Source organism: Eleutherodactylus coqui, chromosome 4 (assembly GCF_035609145.1).
Source record: "Eleutherodactylus coqui strain aEleCoq1 chromosome 4, aEleCoq1.hap1, whole genome shotgun sequence".
NCBI classification, from domain to species: domain Eukaryota; kingdom Metazoa; phylum Chordata; class Amphibia; order Anura; family Eleutherodactylidae; genus Eleutherodactylus; species Eleutherodactylus coqui.
In genome coordinates this window covers 298195020-298212138 of record NC_089840.1, presented here as the reverse complement: position 1 = coordinate 298212138, position 17119 = coordinate 298195020, and positions in this window count along the sequence as shown.

Here is a 17119-nt window from a genome sequence, read left to right as displayed (position 1 = left end):
TGTATCTCTCATCCACAGCCCCGCGTGTCCCTACATTGTATCCTTCATCCACAGCACCGCGCCTCCCTACATTGTATCTTTCATCCACAGCACTGCCCTGCCCTACATTGTATCCCTCATCCACAGCACTGCGTCGCCCTTCATTGTATCCATCATCTATAGCACTGTGCCGCCCCACATTGTAATCCCTCATCCACAGCATCACACCGCCCTACATTGTATCCTTCATCCACAGCAACGCACTGCCCTACATTGTATCTCTCATCCACAGCACTGCGCCACCCTACTTTGTATCTCTCATCCACAGCACTGCGCCACCCTACATTGTATCCCCCGGCCACAGCACCGTGCAGCCCTACATTGTATCCCTCATCCACAGCACTGCGCCGCCCCACATTGTATCCCTCATCCACAGCACTGTGCCGCCCTACATTGTATCCCTCATCCACAGCACCACGCCGCCCTACATTGTATCCCTTCTCCACAACACCGCCCTACATTGTATCCTTCATCCAGAGCACCGCGTCACCCTACATTGTATCCGTCATCCACTGCACTGTGCCGCTCGACATTGTACCCTTCATCCACAGCACCGCGTTGCCCTACATTGTAATCCCTCATCCACAGCACCACACCAAACATGTCAGCTGCACCTCAAGAACATCGCAAGAATCCGCTCTTTTCTCACCGCGGACGCACTAGAAACGCTCACTGATGCCCTCATCCACTTCCGGCTGGATTATTTCAACTCACGCTGATCGCCCCCCAAGCCAGACTCTAACCCTGCAATCCATCCTGAATGCAGCAGCCAGGCTCATCTTCCTGTCCAGCCGCTATTCAGACGCTTCTGCCCTGTGCCGGTCACTGCACTGGCTGCCCGTTAAATACAGAATACAATTCACACTCACCACCCTCATCCACAGCACCGCCCTGCCCTACATTGTATCGCTCATCCACAGCACTGCCCTGCCCTACATTGTATCCGTCATCCACAGCACCGCGCTGCCCTACACTGTATGCCTCATCCACAACACCGCCTCACCCTACATTGTATCCCTCATTGACAGCACCACGCCGCCCTACATTGTATCCCTCATTCACAGCACCCCGCCGCCCGACATTGTAATCCCTCATCCACAGCACCACACCGCCCTACATTGTATCCTTCATCCACAGCAATGTACCGCCCTACATTGTATCTCTCATCCACAGCACTGCGCCACCCTACTTTGTATCTCTCATGCACAGCACTGCGCCATCCTACATTGTATCCCTCATCCACAGCACCGTGCAGCCCCACATTGTATCCCTCATCCACAGCACTGCGCCGCCCCACATTGTATCCCTCATCCACAACACTGTGCCGCCCTACATTGTATCCATCATCCACAGCACCACGCCGCCATACATTGTGTCCCTCATCCACAGCACTGCGCCGCCCTATATTGTATCCCTTCTCCACAGCACCGCCCGACATTGTATCCCTCATCCAGAGCACCGCGTCACCCTACATTGCATCCGTCATCCACTGCACTGTGCCGCCCGACATTGTATCCTTCATCCACAGCACCGCGTCGCTTTACATTGTAGTCTCTCATCCACAGCACCACACCGCCCTATATTGTATCCCTCATCCACAGCACCACACCACCCTACATTGTATGCCTCATCCACAGCAACGCTCCGCCCCACACTGTATGCCTCATCCACAACACCGCCTCACCCTACATTGTATCCCTCATCGACAGCACCATGCAGCCCTACATTGTATCCCTCATCCACAGCACTGCGCAGCCCTACATTGTATCCCTCATCCACAGCACCACACCACGTTACATTGTATCTCTCATCCACAGCACCGCGCCAGCCTACATTGTATCCTTTATCCACAGCACTGCGCCGTCCCACATTGTAATTTCTCATCCACAGCACCACACCGCCCTACATTGTATCCCTCATCCACAGCACTGCGCCACCCTACTTTGTATCCCTCATCCACAGCACCGCGCCAGCCTACATTGTATCCTTCATCCACAGCATCGCCTGCCCTACATTGTATCCCTCATCAACAGCACCACACTGACTTACATTGTATCCCTCACCCACAGCACCGCGTCGCCCGACATTGTATCCGTCATCCACAGCACCGTGCCGCCCCACATTGTATCCCTCATCCACAGCACCGCGCCGCCCCACATTGTAATCCCTCATCTCCAGCACCATATCGCGCTACATTGTCTCCTTCATCCACAGCAATGCACCGCCCTACATTGTATCCCTCATCCACAGCACTGCGCCACCCTATTTTGTATCCATCATCCACAGCACCGCGTCACCCGACATTGTATCCATCATCCACAGCACCGTGCCGCCCCACATTGTATCCCTCATCCACAGCACCGCGCCGCCCCACATTGTATCCCTCATCCACAGCACCGCGCCGCCCCACATTGTAATCCCTCATCTCCAGCACCATATCGCGCTACATTGTATCCTTCATCCACAGCAATGCACCGCCCTACATTGTATCCCTCATCCACAGCAACGCACCATCCTACATTGTATCCCTCATCCACAGCACTGCACCGCCATAGATTGTAACCCTCATCCACAGCACCGCGCCGCCCTACATTGTATCCCTCATCCACAGCACTGCTCCACCCTACTTTGTATCCCTCATCCACAGCACTGCGTCGCCCTACATTGTATCCATCATCCACAGCACTGCGCCGCCCCACATTGTATCCCTCATCCACAGCACTGCGCCACCCTACTTTGTATCCCTCATCCATAGCACTGCGCCACCCTACATTGTATCCCTCATCCACAGCACCATGCAGCCCTACATTGTATCCCTCATCCACAGCACTGCGCAGCCCTACATTGTATCCCTCATCCACAGCACCACACCACGTTACATTGTATCTCTCATCCACAGTACCGCGCCAGCCTACATTGTATCCTTCATTCACAGCACCGCGCCTCCCTACATTGTATCTTTCATCCACAGCACTGCCCTGCCCTACATTGTATCCCTCATCCACAGCACTGCGTCGCCCTTCATTGTATCCATCATCTATAGCACTGTGCCGCCCCACATTGTAATCCCTCATCCACAGCACCACACCGCCCTACATTGTATCCTTCATCCACAGCAACGCACCGCCCTACATTGTATCTCTCATCCACAGCACTGCGCCACCCTACTTTGTATCTCTCATCCACAGCACTGCGCCACCCTACATTGTATCCCTCGGCCACAGCACCGTGCAGCCCTACATTGTATCCCTCATCCACAGCACTGCGCCGCCCCACATTGTATCCCTCATCCACAGCACTGTGCCGCCCTACATTGTATCCATCATCCACAGCACTGCCCTGCCCTACATTGTATCCCTCATCCACAGCACCGCCCTACATTGTATGCCTCATCCACAGCACTGGGCCGCCCTACATTGTATCCCTTCTTCGCAACACCGCCCTACATTGTATCCCTCATCCAGAGCACCGTGTCACCCTACATTGTATCCGTTATCCACTGCACTGTGCCGCTCGACATTGTACCCTTCATCCACAGCACCGCGTCGCCCTACATTGTAATCCCTCATCCACAGCACCACACCAAACATGTCAGCTGCACCTCAAGAACATCGCAAGAATCCGCTCTTTTCTCACCGCGGACGCACTAGAAACGCTCACTGATGCCCTCATCCACTCCCGGCTGGATTATTTCAACGCTGATCGCCCCCCAAGCCAGACTCCAACCCTGCAATCCATCCTGAATGCAGCAGCCAGGCTCATCTTCCTGTCCAGCCGCTATTCAGACGCTTCTGCCCTGTGCCGGTCACTGCACTGGCTGCCCGTTAAATACAGAATACAATTCACACTCACCACCCTCATCCACAGCACCGCCCTGCCCTACATTGTATCGCTCATCCACAGCACCGCCCTGCCCTACATTGTATCCGTCATCCACAGCACCGCGCCGCCCTACACTGTATGCCTCATCCACAACACCGCCTCACCCTACATTGTATCCCTCATCGACAGCACCACGCCGCCCTACATTGTATCCCTCATCCACAGCACCCCGCCGCCCGACATTGTAATCCCTCATCCACAGCACCACACCGCCCTACATTGTATCCTTCATCCACAGCAATGCACCGCCCTACATTGTATCTCTCATCCACAGCACTGCGCCACCCTACTTTGTATCTCTCATGCACAGCACTGCGCCGCCATACATTGTATTCCTTCTCCACAGCACTGCGCCGCCCTAGATTGTATCTATCATCCACTGCACTGTGCCGCCCGACATTGTATCCTTCATCCACAGCACCACACCACCCTACATTGTATCCCTCATCCACAGCAACGCTCCGCCCAACATTGTATCCCTCATCCACAGCACTGCGCTGCCCTACATTGTATCCCTCATCCACAGCACCGCACCGCCATACATTGTATCCCTCATCCACAGCAACGCTCCGCCCTTTGTATCCCTCATCCACAGCACTGCGCCGCCCTACATTGTATCCCTCATCCACAGCACCGCGTCGCCCTATATTGTATCCATCATCCACAACACTGTGCTGCCCCACATTGTATCCCTCATCCACAGCACCGCATCGCCCGACATTATATCTATCATCCACAGCACCGCGCCACCCCACATTGTAATCCCTCATCCACCGTACCACACCGCCCTTCATTGTATCCTACATCTACAACACTGCCCCACCCTACTTTGCACTGCGTCGTCCTGCATTGTATCCATTATCTAAAGCACTGTGCCGCCCCACATTGTATCCCTCATCCACAGCACTGCGCCGCCCCACATTGTAATCCCTCATCCACAGCACCACACCGCCCTACATTGTATCCTTCATTCACAGCAACGCACCGCCTTACATTGTATCTCTCATCAACAGCACTGCACCACCCTACTTTGTATTTCTCATCCACAGCACTGCACCACCCTACATTGTATCCTTCATGCACAGCAACGCACCGCCCTACATTGTTTCTCTCATCAACAGCACTGCGCCACCCTACTTTGTATTTCGCATCCACAGCACTGCGCCACCCTACATTGTATCCCACATCCACAGCACCGTGCAGCCCTACATTGTATCCCTCATTCACAGCACTGCGCCGCCCCACATTGTATCCCTCATCCACAGCACTGTGCCGCCCTACATTGTATCCCTCATCCACAGCACCACGCCGCCATACATTGTGTCTCTCATCCACAGCACTGCGCCGCCCGACATTGTATCCCTCATCCACAGCACCCCGCCGCTCTACATTGTATCCCTCATCCACAGCACCCCGCCGCCCTACATTGTATCCCTCATCCACAGCACCCCGCCTCCCTACTTTGTATCCCTAATCGACAGTACCGCGCCGCCCTACTTTGTATCCCTCATCCACAGCACCGCGCCGCCCTACATTGCATCCCTCATCCACAGCACCGCGCCGCCATACTTTGTATCCCTCATCCACAGCACCGTGCTGCTCTACAATGTATCCCTCATCCACAGAACCGCACAGCCCTACATTGTATCCCTCATCCACAACACTGTGCCGCCCTACATTGTATCCATCATCCACAGCACCACGCCGCCATACATTGTGTCCCTCATCCACAGCACTGCGCCGCCCTATATTGTATCCCTTCTCCACAGCACCGCCCGACATTGTATCCCTCATCCAGAGCACCGCGTCAACCTACATTGTATCCGTGGTCCACTGCACTGTGCCGCCCGACATTGTATCCTTCATCCACAGCACCGCGTCGCCCTACATTGTAGTCTCTCATCCACAGCACCGAACCGCCCTATATTGTATCCCTCATCCACAGCACCACACCACCCTACATTGTATGCCTCATCCACAGCAATGCTCCGCCCCACACTGTATCCCTCATCCACAGCCCTGCGCCACCCTTTGCATCCTTCATCCACAGCACTGCGCCGCCCTTCATTGTATCCCTCATCCGAAGCACCGCACCGCCATACATTTTATCCCTCATCCACAGCACCGCGTCGCCCTACATTGTATCCGTCATCCACTGCACTGTGCCGCCCGACATTGTATCCTTCATCCACAGCACCACACCACCCTACATTGTATCCCTCATCCACAGCAACGCTCCGCCCAACATTGTATCCCTCATCCACAGCACTGCGCTGCCCTACATTGTATCCCTCATCCACAGCACCGCACCGCCATACATTGTATCCCTCATCCACAGCAACGCTCCGCCCTACATTGTATCCCTCATCCACAGCACTGCGCCACCCTTTGTATCCCTCATCCACAGCACTGCGCCGCCCTACATTGTATCCCTCATCCACAGCACCGCGTCGCCCTATATTGTATCCATCATCCACAACACTGTGCTGCCCCACATTGTATCCCTCATCCACAGCACCGCATCGCCAGACATTATATCTATCATCCACAGCACCGCGCCACCCCACATTGTAATCCCTCATCCACCGTACCACACCGCCCTTCATTGTATCCTACATCTACAACACTGCCCCACCCTACTTTGCACTGCGTCGTCCTGCATTGTATCCATTATCTAAAGCACTGTGCCGCCCCACATTGTATCCCTCATCCACAGCACTGCGCCGCCCCACATTGTAATCCCTCATCCACAGCACCACACCGCCCTACATTGTATCCTTCATTCACAGCAACGCACCGCCTTACATTGTATCTCTCATCAACAGCACTGCACCACCCTACTTTGTATTTCTCATCCACAGCACTGCACCACCCTACATTGTATCCTTCATGCACAGCAACGCACCGCCCTACATTGTATCTCTCATCAACAGCACTGCGCCACCCTACTTTGTATTTCGCATCCACAGCACTGCGCCACCCTACATTGTATCCCACATCCACAGCACCGTGCAGCCCTACATTGTATCCCTCATCCACAGCACTGCGCCGCCCCACATTGTATCCCTCATCCACAGCACTGTGCCGCCCTACATTGTATCCCTCATCCACAGCACCACGCCGCCATATATTGTGTCTCTCATCCACAGCACTGCGCCGCCCGACATTGTATCCCTCATCCACAGCACCCCGCCGCTCTACATTGTATCCCTCATCCACAGCACCCCGCCGCCCTACATTGTATCCCTCATCCACAGCACCCCGCCTCCCTACTTTGTATCCCTAATCGACAGTACCGCGCCGCCCTACTTTGTATCCCTCATCCACAGCACCGCGCCGCCCTACATTGCATCCCTCATCCACAGCACCGCGCCGCCATACTTTGTATCCCTCATCCACAGCACCGTGCTGCTCTACAATGTATCCCTCATCCACAGAACCGCACAGCCCTACATTGTATCCCTCATTCACAGCACTGCCCTACATTGTATCCCTCATCCACACCACCGTGCCGCCCTACATTGTATCCCTCATCCACAGCACTGTGCCTCCCCACATTGTATCCTTCATCCACAGCACCACACCGCTCTACATTATATCCCTCAGCCACAGCAATGCACCATCCTACATTGTATCCCTCATCCACAGCACTGTGCTGCCATACATTGTATCCCTCATCCACAGCACTGCGCCGCCATACATTGTATCCCTCATCTACAGCAACGCACCACCCTACATTGTATTCCTCATCCACAGCACTGCGCCGCCCTTCATTGTATCCCTCATCTACAGCACTGTGCCGCCCCACATTGTATCCCTCTTCCACAGCACTGCGCCGCCATACATTGTATCCCTCATCCACAGCACCACACCGCTCTACATTATATCCCTCAGCCACAGCAACGCACCGCCCTACATTGTATCCCTCATCCACAGCACTGCGCCGCCATACATTGTATCCCTTCTCCACAGCACTGCGCCGCCCTAGATTGTATCTTTCATCCACTGTACTGTGCCGCCCCACATTGTATCCCTCATCCACAGTACTGTGCCGCCCCACATTGTATCCTTCATCCACAGAACTGCGCTGCCCCACATTGTAATCCCTCATCCACAGCACCACACCGCCCCATATTGTATCCCTCATCCACAGCACTGCGCCGCCCTACGTTGTATCCCTCATCCACAGCACTACGCCGCCAACATTGTATCCCTCATCCACAGCACTGTGATGCCCCACGTTGTATCCTTCATCCACAGCACCACACTGCTCTACATTGTATCCCTCATCCACAGCAATGCACCACCCTATATTGTATCCCTCATCCACAGCACCACGCCGCCATACATTGTAACCCTCATCCACAGCACTGCGCCGCCCTAGATTGTATCCCTCATCCACAGTACGTGCCGCCCCACATTGTATCCCTCATCCACAGTACTGTGCCGCCCCACATTGTATCCCTCATCCACAGTACTGTGCCACCCCACATTGTATCCCTCATCCACAGAACTGCGCTGCCCCACATTGTAATCCCTCATCCACAGCACTACACCGCCCCACATTGTATCCCTCATCCACAGCACTGCGCCGCCCTACGTTGTATCCCTCATCCACAGCACTACGCCGCCAACATTGTATCCCTCATCCACAGCACTGTGATGCCCCACGTTGTATCCTTCATCCACAGCACCACACTGCTCTACATTGTATCCCTCATCCACAGCAATGCACCACCCTATATTGTATCCCTCATCCACAGCACCACGCCGCCATACATTGTAACCCTCATCCACAGCACTGCGCCGCCCTAGATTGTATCCCTCATCCACAGTACGTGCCGCCCCACATTGTATCCCTCATCCACAGTACTTTGCCGCCCCACATTGTATCCCTCATCCACAGTACTGTGCCACCCCACATTGTATCCTTCATCCACAGAACTGCGCTGCCCCACATTGTAATCCCTCATCCACAGCACTACACCGCCCCACATTGTATCCCTCATCCACAGCACTGCGCCGCCCTACGTTGTATCCCTCATCCACAGCACTGTGATGCCCCACGTTGTATCCTTTATCCACAGCACCACACTGCTCTACATTGTATCCCTCATCCACAGCAATGCACCACCCTATATTGTATCCCTCATCAACAGCACCACGCCGCCATACATTTTATCCCTCATCCACAGCACCGCGCCGCCCTACATTGTATCCCTTCTTCCTGAGCACCACGTCACCCTACATTGTATCCGTCATCCACTGCACTGTGCCGCCCGACATTGTATCCTTCAAACACAGCACCGCGTTGCCCTACATTGTAATCCCTCATCCACAGCACCACACCGCCCTACATTGTATCCCTCATCCACAGCACCACACCGCCCTACATTGTATCCCTCATCCACAGCACTGCGCCACCGTACTTTGTATCCCTCATCCACAGCACAGACCCACCCAACTTTGTATCCCTCATCCACAGCACGGTGCCGCCCTACATTGTATCCCTCATCCACAGCACTGCCCCACCCAACTTTGTATCCCTCATCCACAGCACTACACCGCCTTTCCTTGTATCCCTCATCCACAGCACTGCCCCACCCTACTTTGTATCCCTCATCCACAGCACTGCGTCGTCCTACATTGTATCCATCATCTAAAGCACTGTGCCGCCCCACATTGTATCCCTCATTCACAGCACTGCGCCGCCCCACATTGTATCCCTCATCCACAGCACTGCCCCACCCTACTTTGTATCCCTCATCCACAGCACCAGGCCACCCTACATTGTATCCCTCATCCACAGCACTGCGCTGCCCTACTTTGTATCCCTCATCCACAGCACCATGCTGCCCTACAGTGTATCCCTCATGCACAGCACCGTGCCGCCCTACATTGTATCTGTCATCCACAGGACTGTGCTTCCCCACATTTTCTCCCTCATCCACAGCACCGCGCCGCCCCACATTGTATCCCTCATCCACAGCACTGTGCCGCCCCACATTGTAATCCCTCATCCACAGCACCACACCGCCCTACATTGTATCCCTCATCCACAGCACTGCGCCACCCTACTTTGTATCCCTCATCCACAGCACTGCACCACCCTACATTGTATCCCTCATCCACAGCACCGTGCAGCCCTACATTGTATCTCTCATCCACAGCACCGTGCCGCCCTACATTGTATCCTTCATCCACAGCACCACACCGCCCTACATTGTATCCCTCTTCCACAGCACCACACCGCCCTACATTGTATCCATCATCCACAGCACCACACCGCCCTACATTGTATCCATCATCCACAGCACCACGTCGCCCTTCATTGTATCCATCATCCACAGCACTGTGCCGCCCCACATTGTATCCCTCATCCACAGCACCGCACCGCCTCACATTGTAATCCCTCATCCACAGCACTACACTGCCCTTCATTGTATCCCTCATCCACAGCACTGCCCCACCCTACTTTGTATCTCTCATCCACAACACTGCGCGACCCTACACTGTATCCCTCATCCACAGCACCGTGCAGCCCTACATTGTATCCCTCATCCACAGCACTGTGCAGCCCTACATTGTATCCCTCATCCACAGCACTGCGCGGCCCCACATTGTATCCCTCATCCACAGCACTGTGCCGCCCTACATTGTATCCATCATCCACAGCACCACGCCGCCATACATTGTGTCCCTCATACACAACACTGCGTCGCCCCACATTGTATCCATCATCTAAAGCACTGTGCCGCCCCACATTGTATCCCTCATCCACAGCATTGCTCCGCCCCACATTGTAATCCCTCATCCACAGCACCACACCGCCCTACGTTGTATCCTTCATCCACAGCAACGCAACGCCCTACATTGTATCTCTCATCCACAGCACTGCGCCACCCTACTTTGTATCTCTCATCCACAACACTGCGCGACCCTACATTGTATCCCTCATCCACAGCACCGGGCAGCCCCACATTGTATCCATCATCCACAGCACCACGCCGCCATACATTGTGTCCCTCATCCACAGCACTGCGCCGCCCTACATTTTTTCCCTTCTCCACAGCACCGCCCTACATTGTATCCCTCATCCTGAGCACCGCGTCACCCTACATTGTATCCGTCATCCACTGCACTGTGCCGCCCGACATTGTATCCTTCAAACACAGCACCGCGTTGCCCTACATTGTAATCCCTCATCCACAGCACCACACCTCCCTACATTGTATCCCTCATCCACAGCAACGCTCCGCCCTACATTGTATCCCTCATCCACAGCAACGCTCCGCCCTACATTGTATCCCTCATACACAGCACTGCGCCACCCTTTTTATCCCTCATCCACAGCACTGCGCCGCCCTACATTGTATCCTTCATCCACAGCACCACGCCGCCCTACATTGTATCCCTCATCCACAGCACCGCGCCGCCCTACATTGTATCCCTCATCCACAGCACCACGCCGCCCTACATTGTATCCCTCATCCACAGCACTCCGCCACCCTACATTGTATCCCTCAACCGCAGCACCTCACCTCCCTACTTTGTATCCCTAATCGACAGTACCGCGCCGCCCTACTTTGTATCCCTCATCCACAGCACCACGCCACCCTACATTGCATCCCTCATCCACAGCACCGTGCCGCCCTACTTTGTATCCCTCATCCACAGCACCTTGCGCCCTACATTGTATTCCTCATCCACAGCACCGCACCGCCATACATTGTATCCCTCATCCCCAGCACCGCGTCGCCCTACATTGTATCCATCATCCACAGCACCGCGCCGCCCTACATTGTATCCCTCATCCACAGCACCGCACCGCCCCACATTGTATCCCTCATCCACAGCAGGGCACCGTCCTACATTGTATTCCTCATCCACAGCACCTCGTCATCCTATATTGTATCCCTCATCCACAGCACCGCATCGCCCTACATTGTATCACTCATCCACAGCACCGCGCCGCCCTACATTGTAATCCCTCATCCAAAGCACCACACCGCGCTACATTGTATCCCTAACCCACAGCACCGCTCCGCCCTACATTGTATCCCTCATCCACAGCACTGCTCTGCCCTACATTCTATCCCTCATCCCCAGCACCAGGCCACCCTACATTGTATCCCGTTGCTGGGGGTCTGTCAACATCGACCATTCCGAATGTTGCCTGAGTCCAAATTCAAAGGAGAATTATCATAGGTGAGAACCATAATAAGCCACTACACTCGGACAGTCCAGTGATATCAGTATGAATTCTACTTTATTGTTGAACATTGCTGGTTATATGCAAGATGAAAAGAAGGCGTTTCCAAATGTTACCTGATACCAAGTTTCAATCTACTTTTGCTGACCAAGTCCACATTCCAATAGATTACAATAGGGCTGTAAATCAAAAAGCCTTCTAAACAAAAGGTATCAGCCAAACTGTTTGAAGTGGACATAAAACAGTTACATACAGATGGCTCCATACTGTCTGAGTACCTACTTAATCAGAATGTAATCTTAAAGGTCCATCAACAATTTGCACATCAAAAGAGGGGGCATTGTTTCTAGTTAAACACATAAAAACTGGTTCAGCTACCTACTTAGTATTCAGTACCTGGTCAAGGGTTCAGACTTGTAAGATAGCTGAATAAAATCTAATTAATCATACATTTAGTATTTTAAAGTCATCATCCAAATAAATGCTTGAATATACCTTTTGACATATGATTCTATATCCAAATTCTATTAGGAACCTCTGGAATGTTTTACATATTTTTCATTTCCATAATACATAACATTATATAACCAAATAACTAATGTCACATTTATTACACTGTTTCCTTATCTTTCTTATGTTAGGTTATTAAAAATATGATTGACCCCTATCAATCCCCCATTTGGACATCAGAGCCACCATTATCTTCTGGTTCTGTCACACGTTGGTGCCGGTTCCAGCCGGGTCCCCAGGTAGGAATGGTGCACTCTATGTCCATCTAGGATATCAAGACATTTAAACAAATGACATAATATCAAATATTGCAAGTCAATCAAGTTTACAATACAGTAATCTTAGATTTATCAACATCAATATCGTCATATTAGACACTTAAAGAGGTGTAGAAAATCGGCATTCAGTACATTTAGCTACACATGAAATTATTATCTTTAATATATACACATAAGATTATACTAGTCGGACGATTGCAGAGTATTTGAGAGTAGCTGTTACTTCTGTTGCCTTAATTTGTTCGATTTCATTAGGGTCACAAGTAAAATTATAACACACTTCAGCTAATGCAACATTTCTCACCTAAAACTGAGTCATATTCGTCCAATGTGTATGTTCAATGGTATCGCAATGGGTACAATATTCAAATATATTAAGGAAGGTGTTTTCCTGAACAACATTGTCATGTACTACATCACTATCATTGTGTACTATTCAGCATATGTCTCGAAGAGTCTCTACAGGAGTGGGGACAGATAATAGACAAGTCCGCAAAATGTCCTCTCCACTCCTGAGGTTTGGCATACACATGTGGGAAATATTTGCCCATCCAGTCCATCGCTTCTCAATGTGGATCGTTTGTAGTAGTGTTCCCAATAAGAGGACAGTCCAATAAGACAAAATGCAAAAGTCAAAATGTCCAGTACCCCCCCACCCAAACAACGCCAGGATCCCACCCATCACTTTTCCTCTGGCTCGGGAACTTTCTTGCAGTGGGAGGCGTGTATCCACTTTTACAGAAGTAGGCGTTGACAACAGAACTTGGTATGGTCGTCAAACCTTGGGTCCAAGGCCTTTCTTACGTGTCTTTTTGCGACCACCCAGTCTCCAGGCTGCAAGAAATGAGTCCCCTCTAGGTTGTCAGGGTCTGGAATTGGGAAAATACTGGATCGTGTGTTATTTTCAGTTTACGACATAGTTCTTGTACATATTCAATAACCTTATCACATCCCCGCTGTAGGGCCTGTGGATGGTACAGGCCTAATCTTGGCATAGAGCCAAACAACACTTCTTTTAACTAAAGTGTACCGTTTTAGTTCTTTCAACTTTATCTAAACTCTGCGGTTGGTATGGAGTGTGAAACGCTTGTTCCACTCCCAGGCTGACATCACCTCTCGCATCACTTCACCTGTAAAATGTGTACCTCTGTCACTCTTAATTGTCTCTGGTACCCCAAATCTACATACAAGTTCTGACACAAGTTTAGTCGTTGTACATTGTGTGGTGGCTTTGAACAGGTCCGCGCACACAAGGACGTACTCATACCTGCCTGATTTGGGAAGCTGGATGTAATCGATTTGTAATCTCTGAATAGGATACAGTGGTCTGGGTGTGCACTTCACATGCCTTCACATATGCCTTCGCCAACCTGTCGAACCCTGGAGCATACCATACCTTGTCCACAACAGAAACCATGGCATTCCGAGAGGCATGCACTTTCCCGTGAGCTAGGACGGCGAGGTGGGGGTAGGCAGCCACTGGTACATCATCTACGTCCCGTAGGACGCCAAATCCCAAATCAACAAGAGTGGTGGGACCAAGATCCAACTTATAGCACAAGGGGTCTTGCGTCCTGTCCTAGGAGAGCTGCAGCCTTAGCTGCCCTATCCCTTGCTCTCTGGTGACTGCCCCTGCGTGTGTGCTTTAACCTTTATTATGGCCACCTGTTCTGGCAACATGATGGCCTGCATTTAATCTTAATGGGCTTGCCTTGTGCGGTGAGAAAGCTCCTGGACCGCCAGATGGGTCCATAATCGTGTGCAGTACCAAAGGCGTACCTGGAATCAGTGTAGATGTTAGCAGTGGTACCTTTCGCAATCGTACAGGCCTCAGTTGGAGCACGGAGCTCAGCCTCCTGCGCTGACATGTATGGCGGCAGTGGTTTTTGTACAAGCATCTCATTCAGTGTGACTACTTCAAAACCTGTTACAAAACTTCCTTCGTCATTCAGGTATCTAGATCCATCCGCAAACATTTCAAGGTGGGGGTTTAGGAGGGGTTTGTCAGTGACATGTGCGAACCCAGCTGTCTCCTGCTCCATGAGCGCTGCACAATCATGCTGGTGTTCTGCGTCAAAGGCCTCCTCCTCATCATCAGTCAGAGAATTTGCAAAAAGCTGGTCCTCTGTACTTACTCCGCCATTTGAATCAGTGTCACCTAATGGTAATAAGGTGGCCGGATTCAAAGTGGTGCAACGTTGAACTGAGACATTGGATGAAGAGTGCATGAAGACTGCAAGTTACATTTTGATCTGTCTAGCAAGGGACAGATGTCTACGGCTTACCTGTGTCAGGATACCATGTATGTCATGTGGGGTGTAGATCACCATGGTGTGATCTAAGAAGTTTCTCTTTGCTGGCTTTGCAGCCATTCTACTCTGATGGAGGAAACACAAAAGGCTTAGTGATGCATTGAGGTAACTACTTGTGTCAGCAGTACATAAAAGAAAATAAAAATTAATCATCAACATATTACAAGAGGGCGGTGCCCTCGGGAATTGGCCAGGTGTCTAATACCGGCTTCATGCATCTGGTGAACTGGTTTTGGGCTATTCTGTGCCCCTTGTGGTAGCACTATCCAACAGTACTGCTTTCCTCTGAGATTAAATGCAAACAAATACAGTCTGTCGAGGTCCGTTTGACTGGTAGCCCAAAGGCTCGAAGGAACGACACTAAGAACTTGTTTCTCTGCGCGCGTAAGAGTGAAGACAGGTAGAGGTGTCGCTAGGTCTGCTGCCATCTGACCGAAGGTCGGGTGACTTTCAGACCTGGGGTGTATACGAGTCTCACCGGACGGGTGAAATTCGATACAAGATCCCAAGGGTCCCATCGTTTCGGTTCCCAATATGCTTTCAGGACTTTCCAGCACAAGGAAGCGCATGAGGCATCGTGACCCTTTAAACATTACCTCTAGCGGTTCAGTTTCTGCCAGCTGAATCGGCACTCCTGAAACCCCTTGCACTGATTACTCCTAGACAATCAGGCTGGTATAAAAATTGCTGACCTGCAATACCTGGATCACCTATGTCAGATATTCAGTTCCTTGGGCTAAGCAATGACTCAGGAAAACAACCTTTGTTTTGCAGAATTGGAGTTGGTCTTGGAGGTGGCTTACTATTTGTCAGGACCTGCGGAAAGCTGAGTTTCTGCAGTAGCTATCAAGACAAATACATGAGCCGGATCTACCAAGAGAGCAGTTAGTTTACAAACCTCTTCTGAACTGTCACTTGAGGTCTCAACCCGTACCGATCCATCCGGTGAACATTTGATGGATGCAGATAAGGCTTGTAAGATATTAGTACAAATAACAGAGACATGAATTACAACAAGGCAGAATAGTCCACAAACATCTAGCCACATTGAAATATGATATTCTTTAAGCAAATTCATTATTAATCTGATCCTGCCTGCAATGTCTCATTAAATTTGAGAAGAGAAAAAAAAACTTTTCCTAACTGCCCAAGCTCCTCACCCCTCCTTTGTAGACAAAAGAAGGATGAACCATTACATACTTTTACATCATCTAGCTCCACCCCTTCGATACTGGTCGTTTGCATGTCTTTCCTACAGAATATTCTCTCAGCGACAGTGCAGTACTAACAGCATTTAGCAGTGATATAGACGTCCAACCAATCACAGAACTGACATTTTACCCAAAAAGCAAAAATATATATATCTTAAAATCCCTATATGTTTTCACGTAATTCATTACAAGTTTCTTATTTCATCAGCGTCTGTCTTCCTTTCTATGACACTGAATTTTATCTCTCTATGAAACAGAACAATAGCTAAGATATTAATAAGCAGCCAGAATATTCAGACTTTAAACAACATTAATCATTAGTAATGATCAAGAGGTATACTTCTCTGAGGATACGAATAGTTAAACACATAGAAAAGAAAACCTGCTAAGCGCTTCTAACAGAGCAACATTTTCTGCATTTTTAACCCTTATATCCTTAAAAGCCCCCACAGATGTGAGTGGGGTATAACTTTCTTACACTTAGAAATTAGACATTACAAGAACACTAAGACGTACAACAAAGATTAGTTTACATAACAACAAGACATACAAAACAAACAATAATGGTTTTCATTGGGACAGATTCGGGCGACGCGGTGCGTCTTTGCCGCTGGGAGTGGTGCCCTGATCTGTCTCCTGATCACGAGGTTTCTTGGGACAATGGCAATTCTTGGC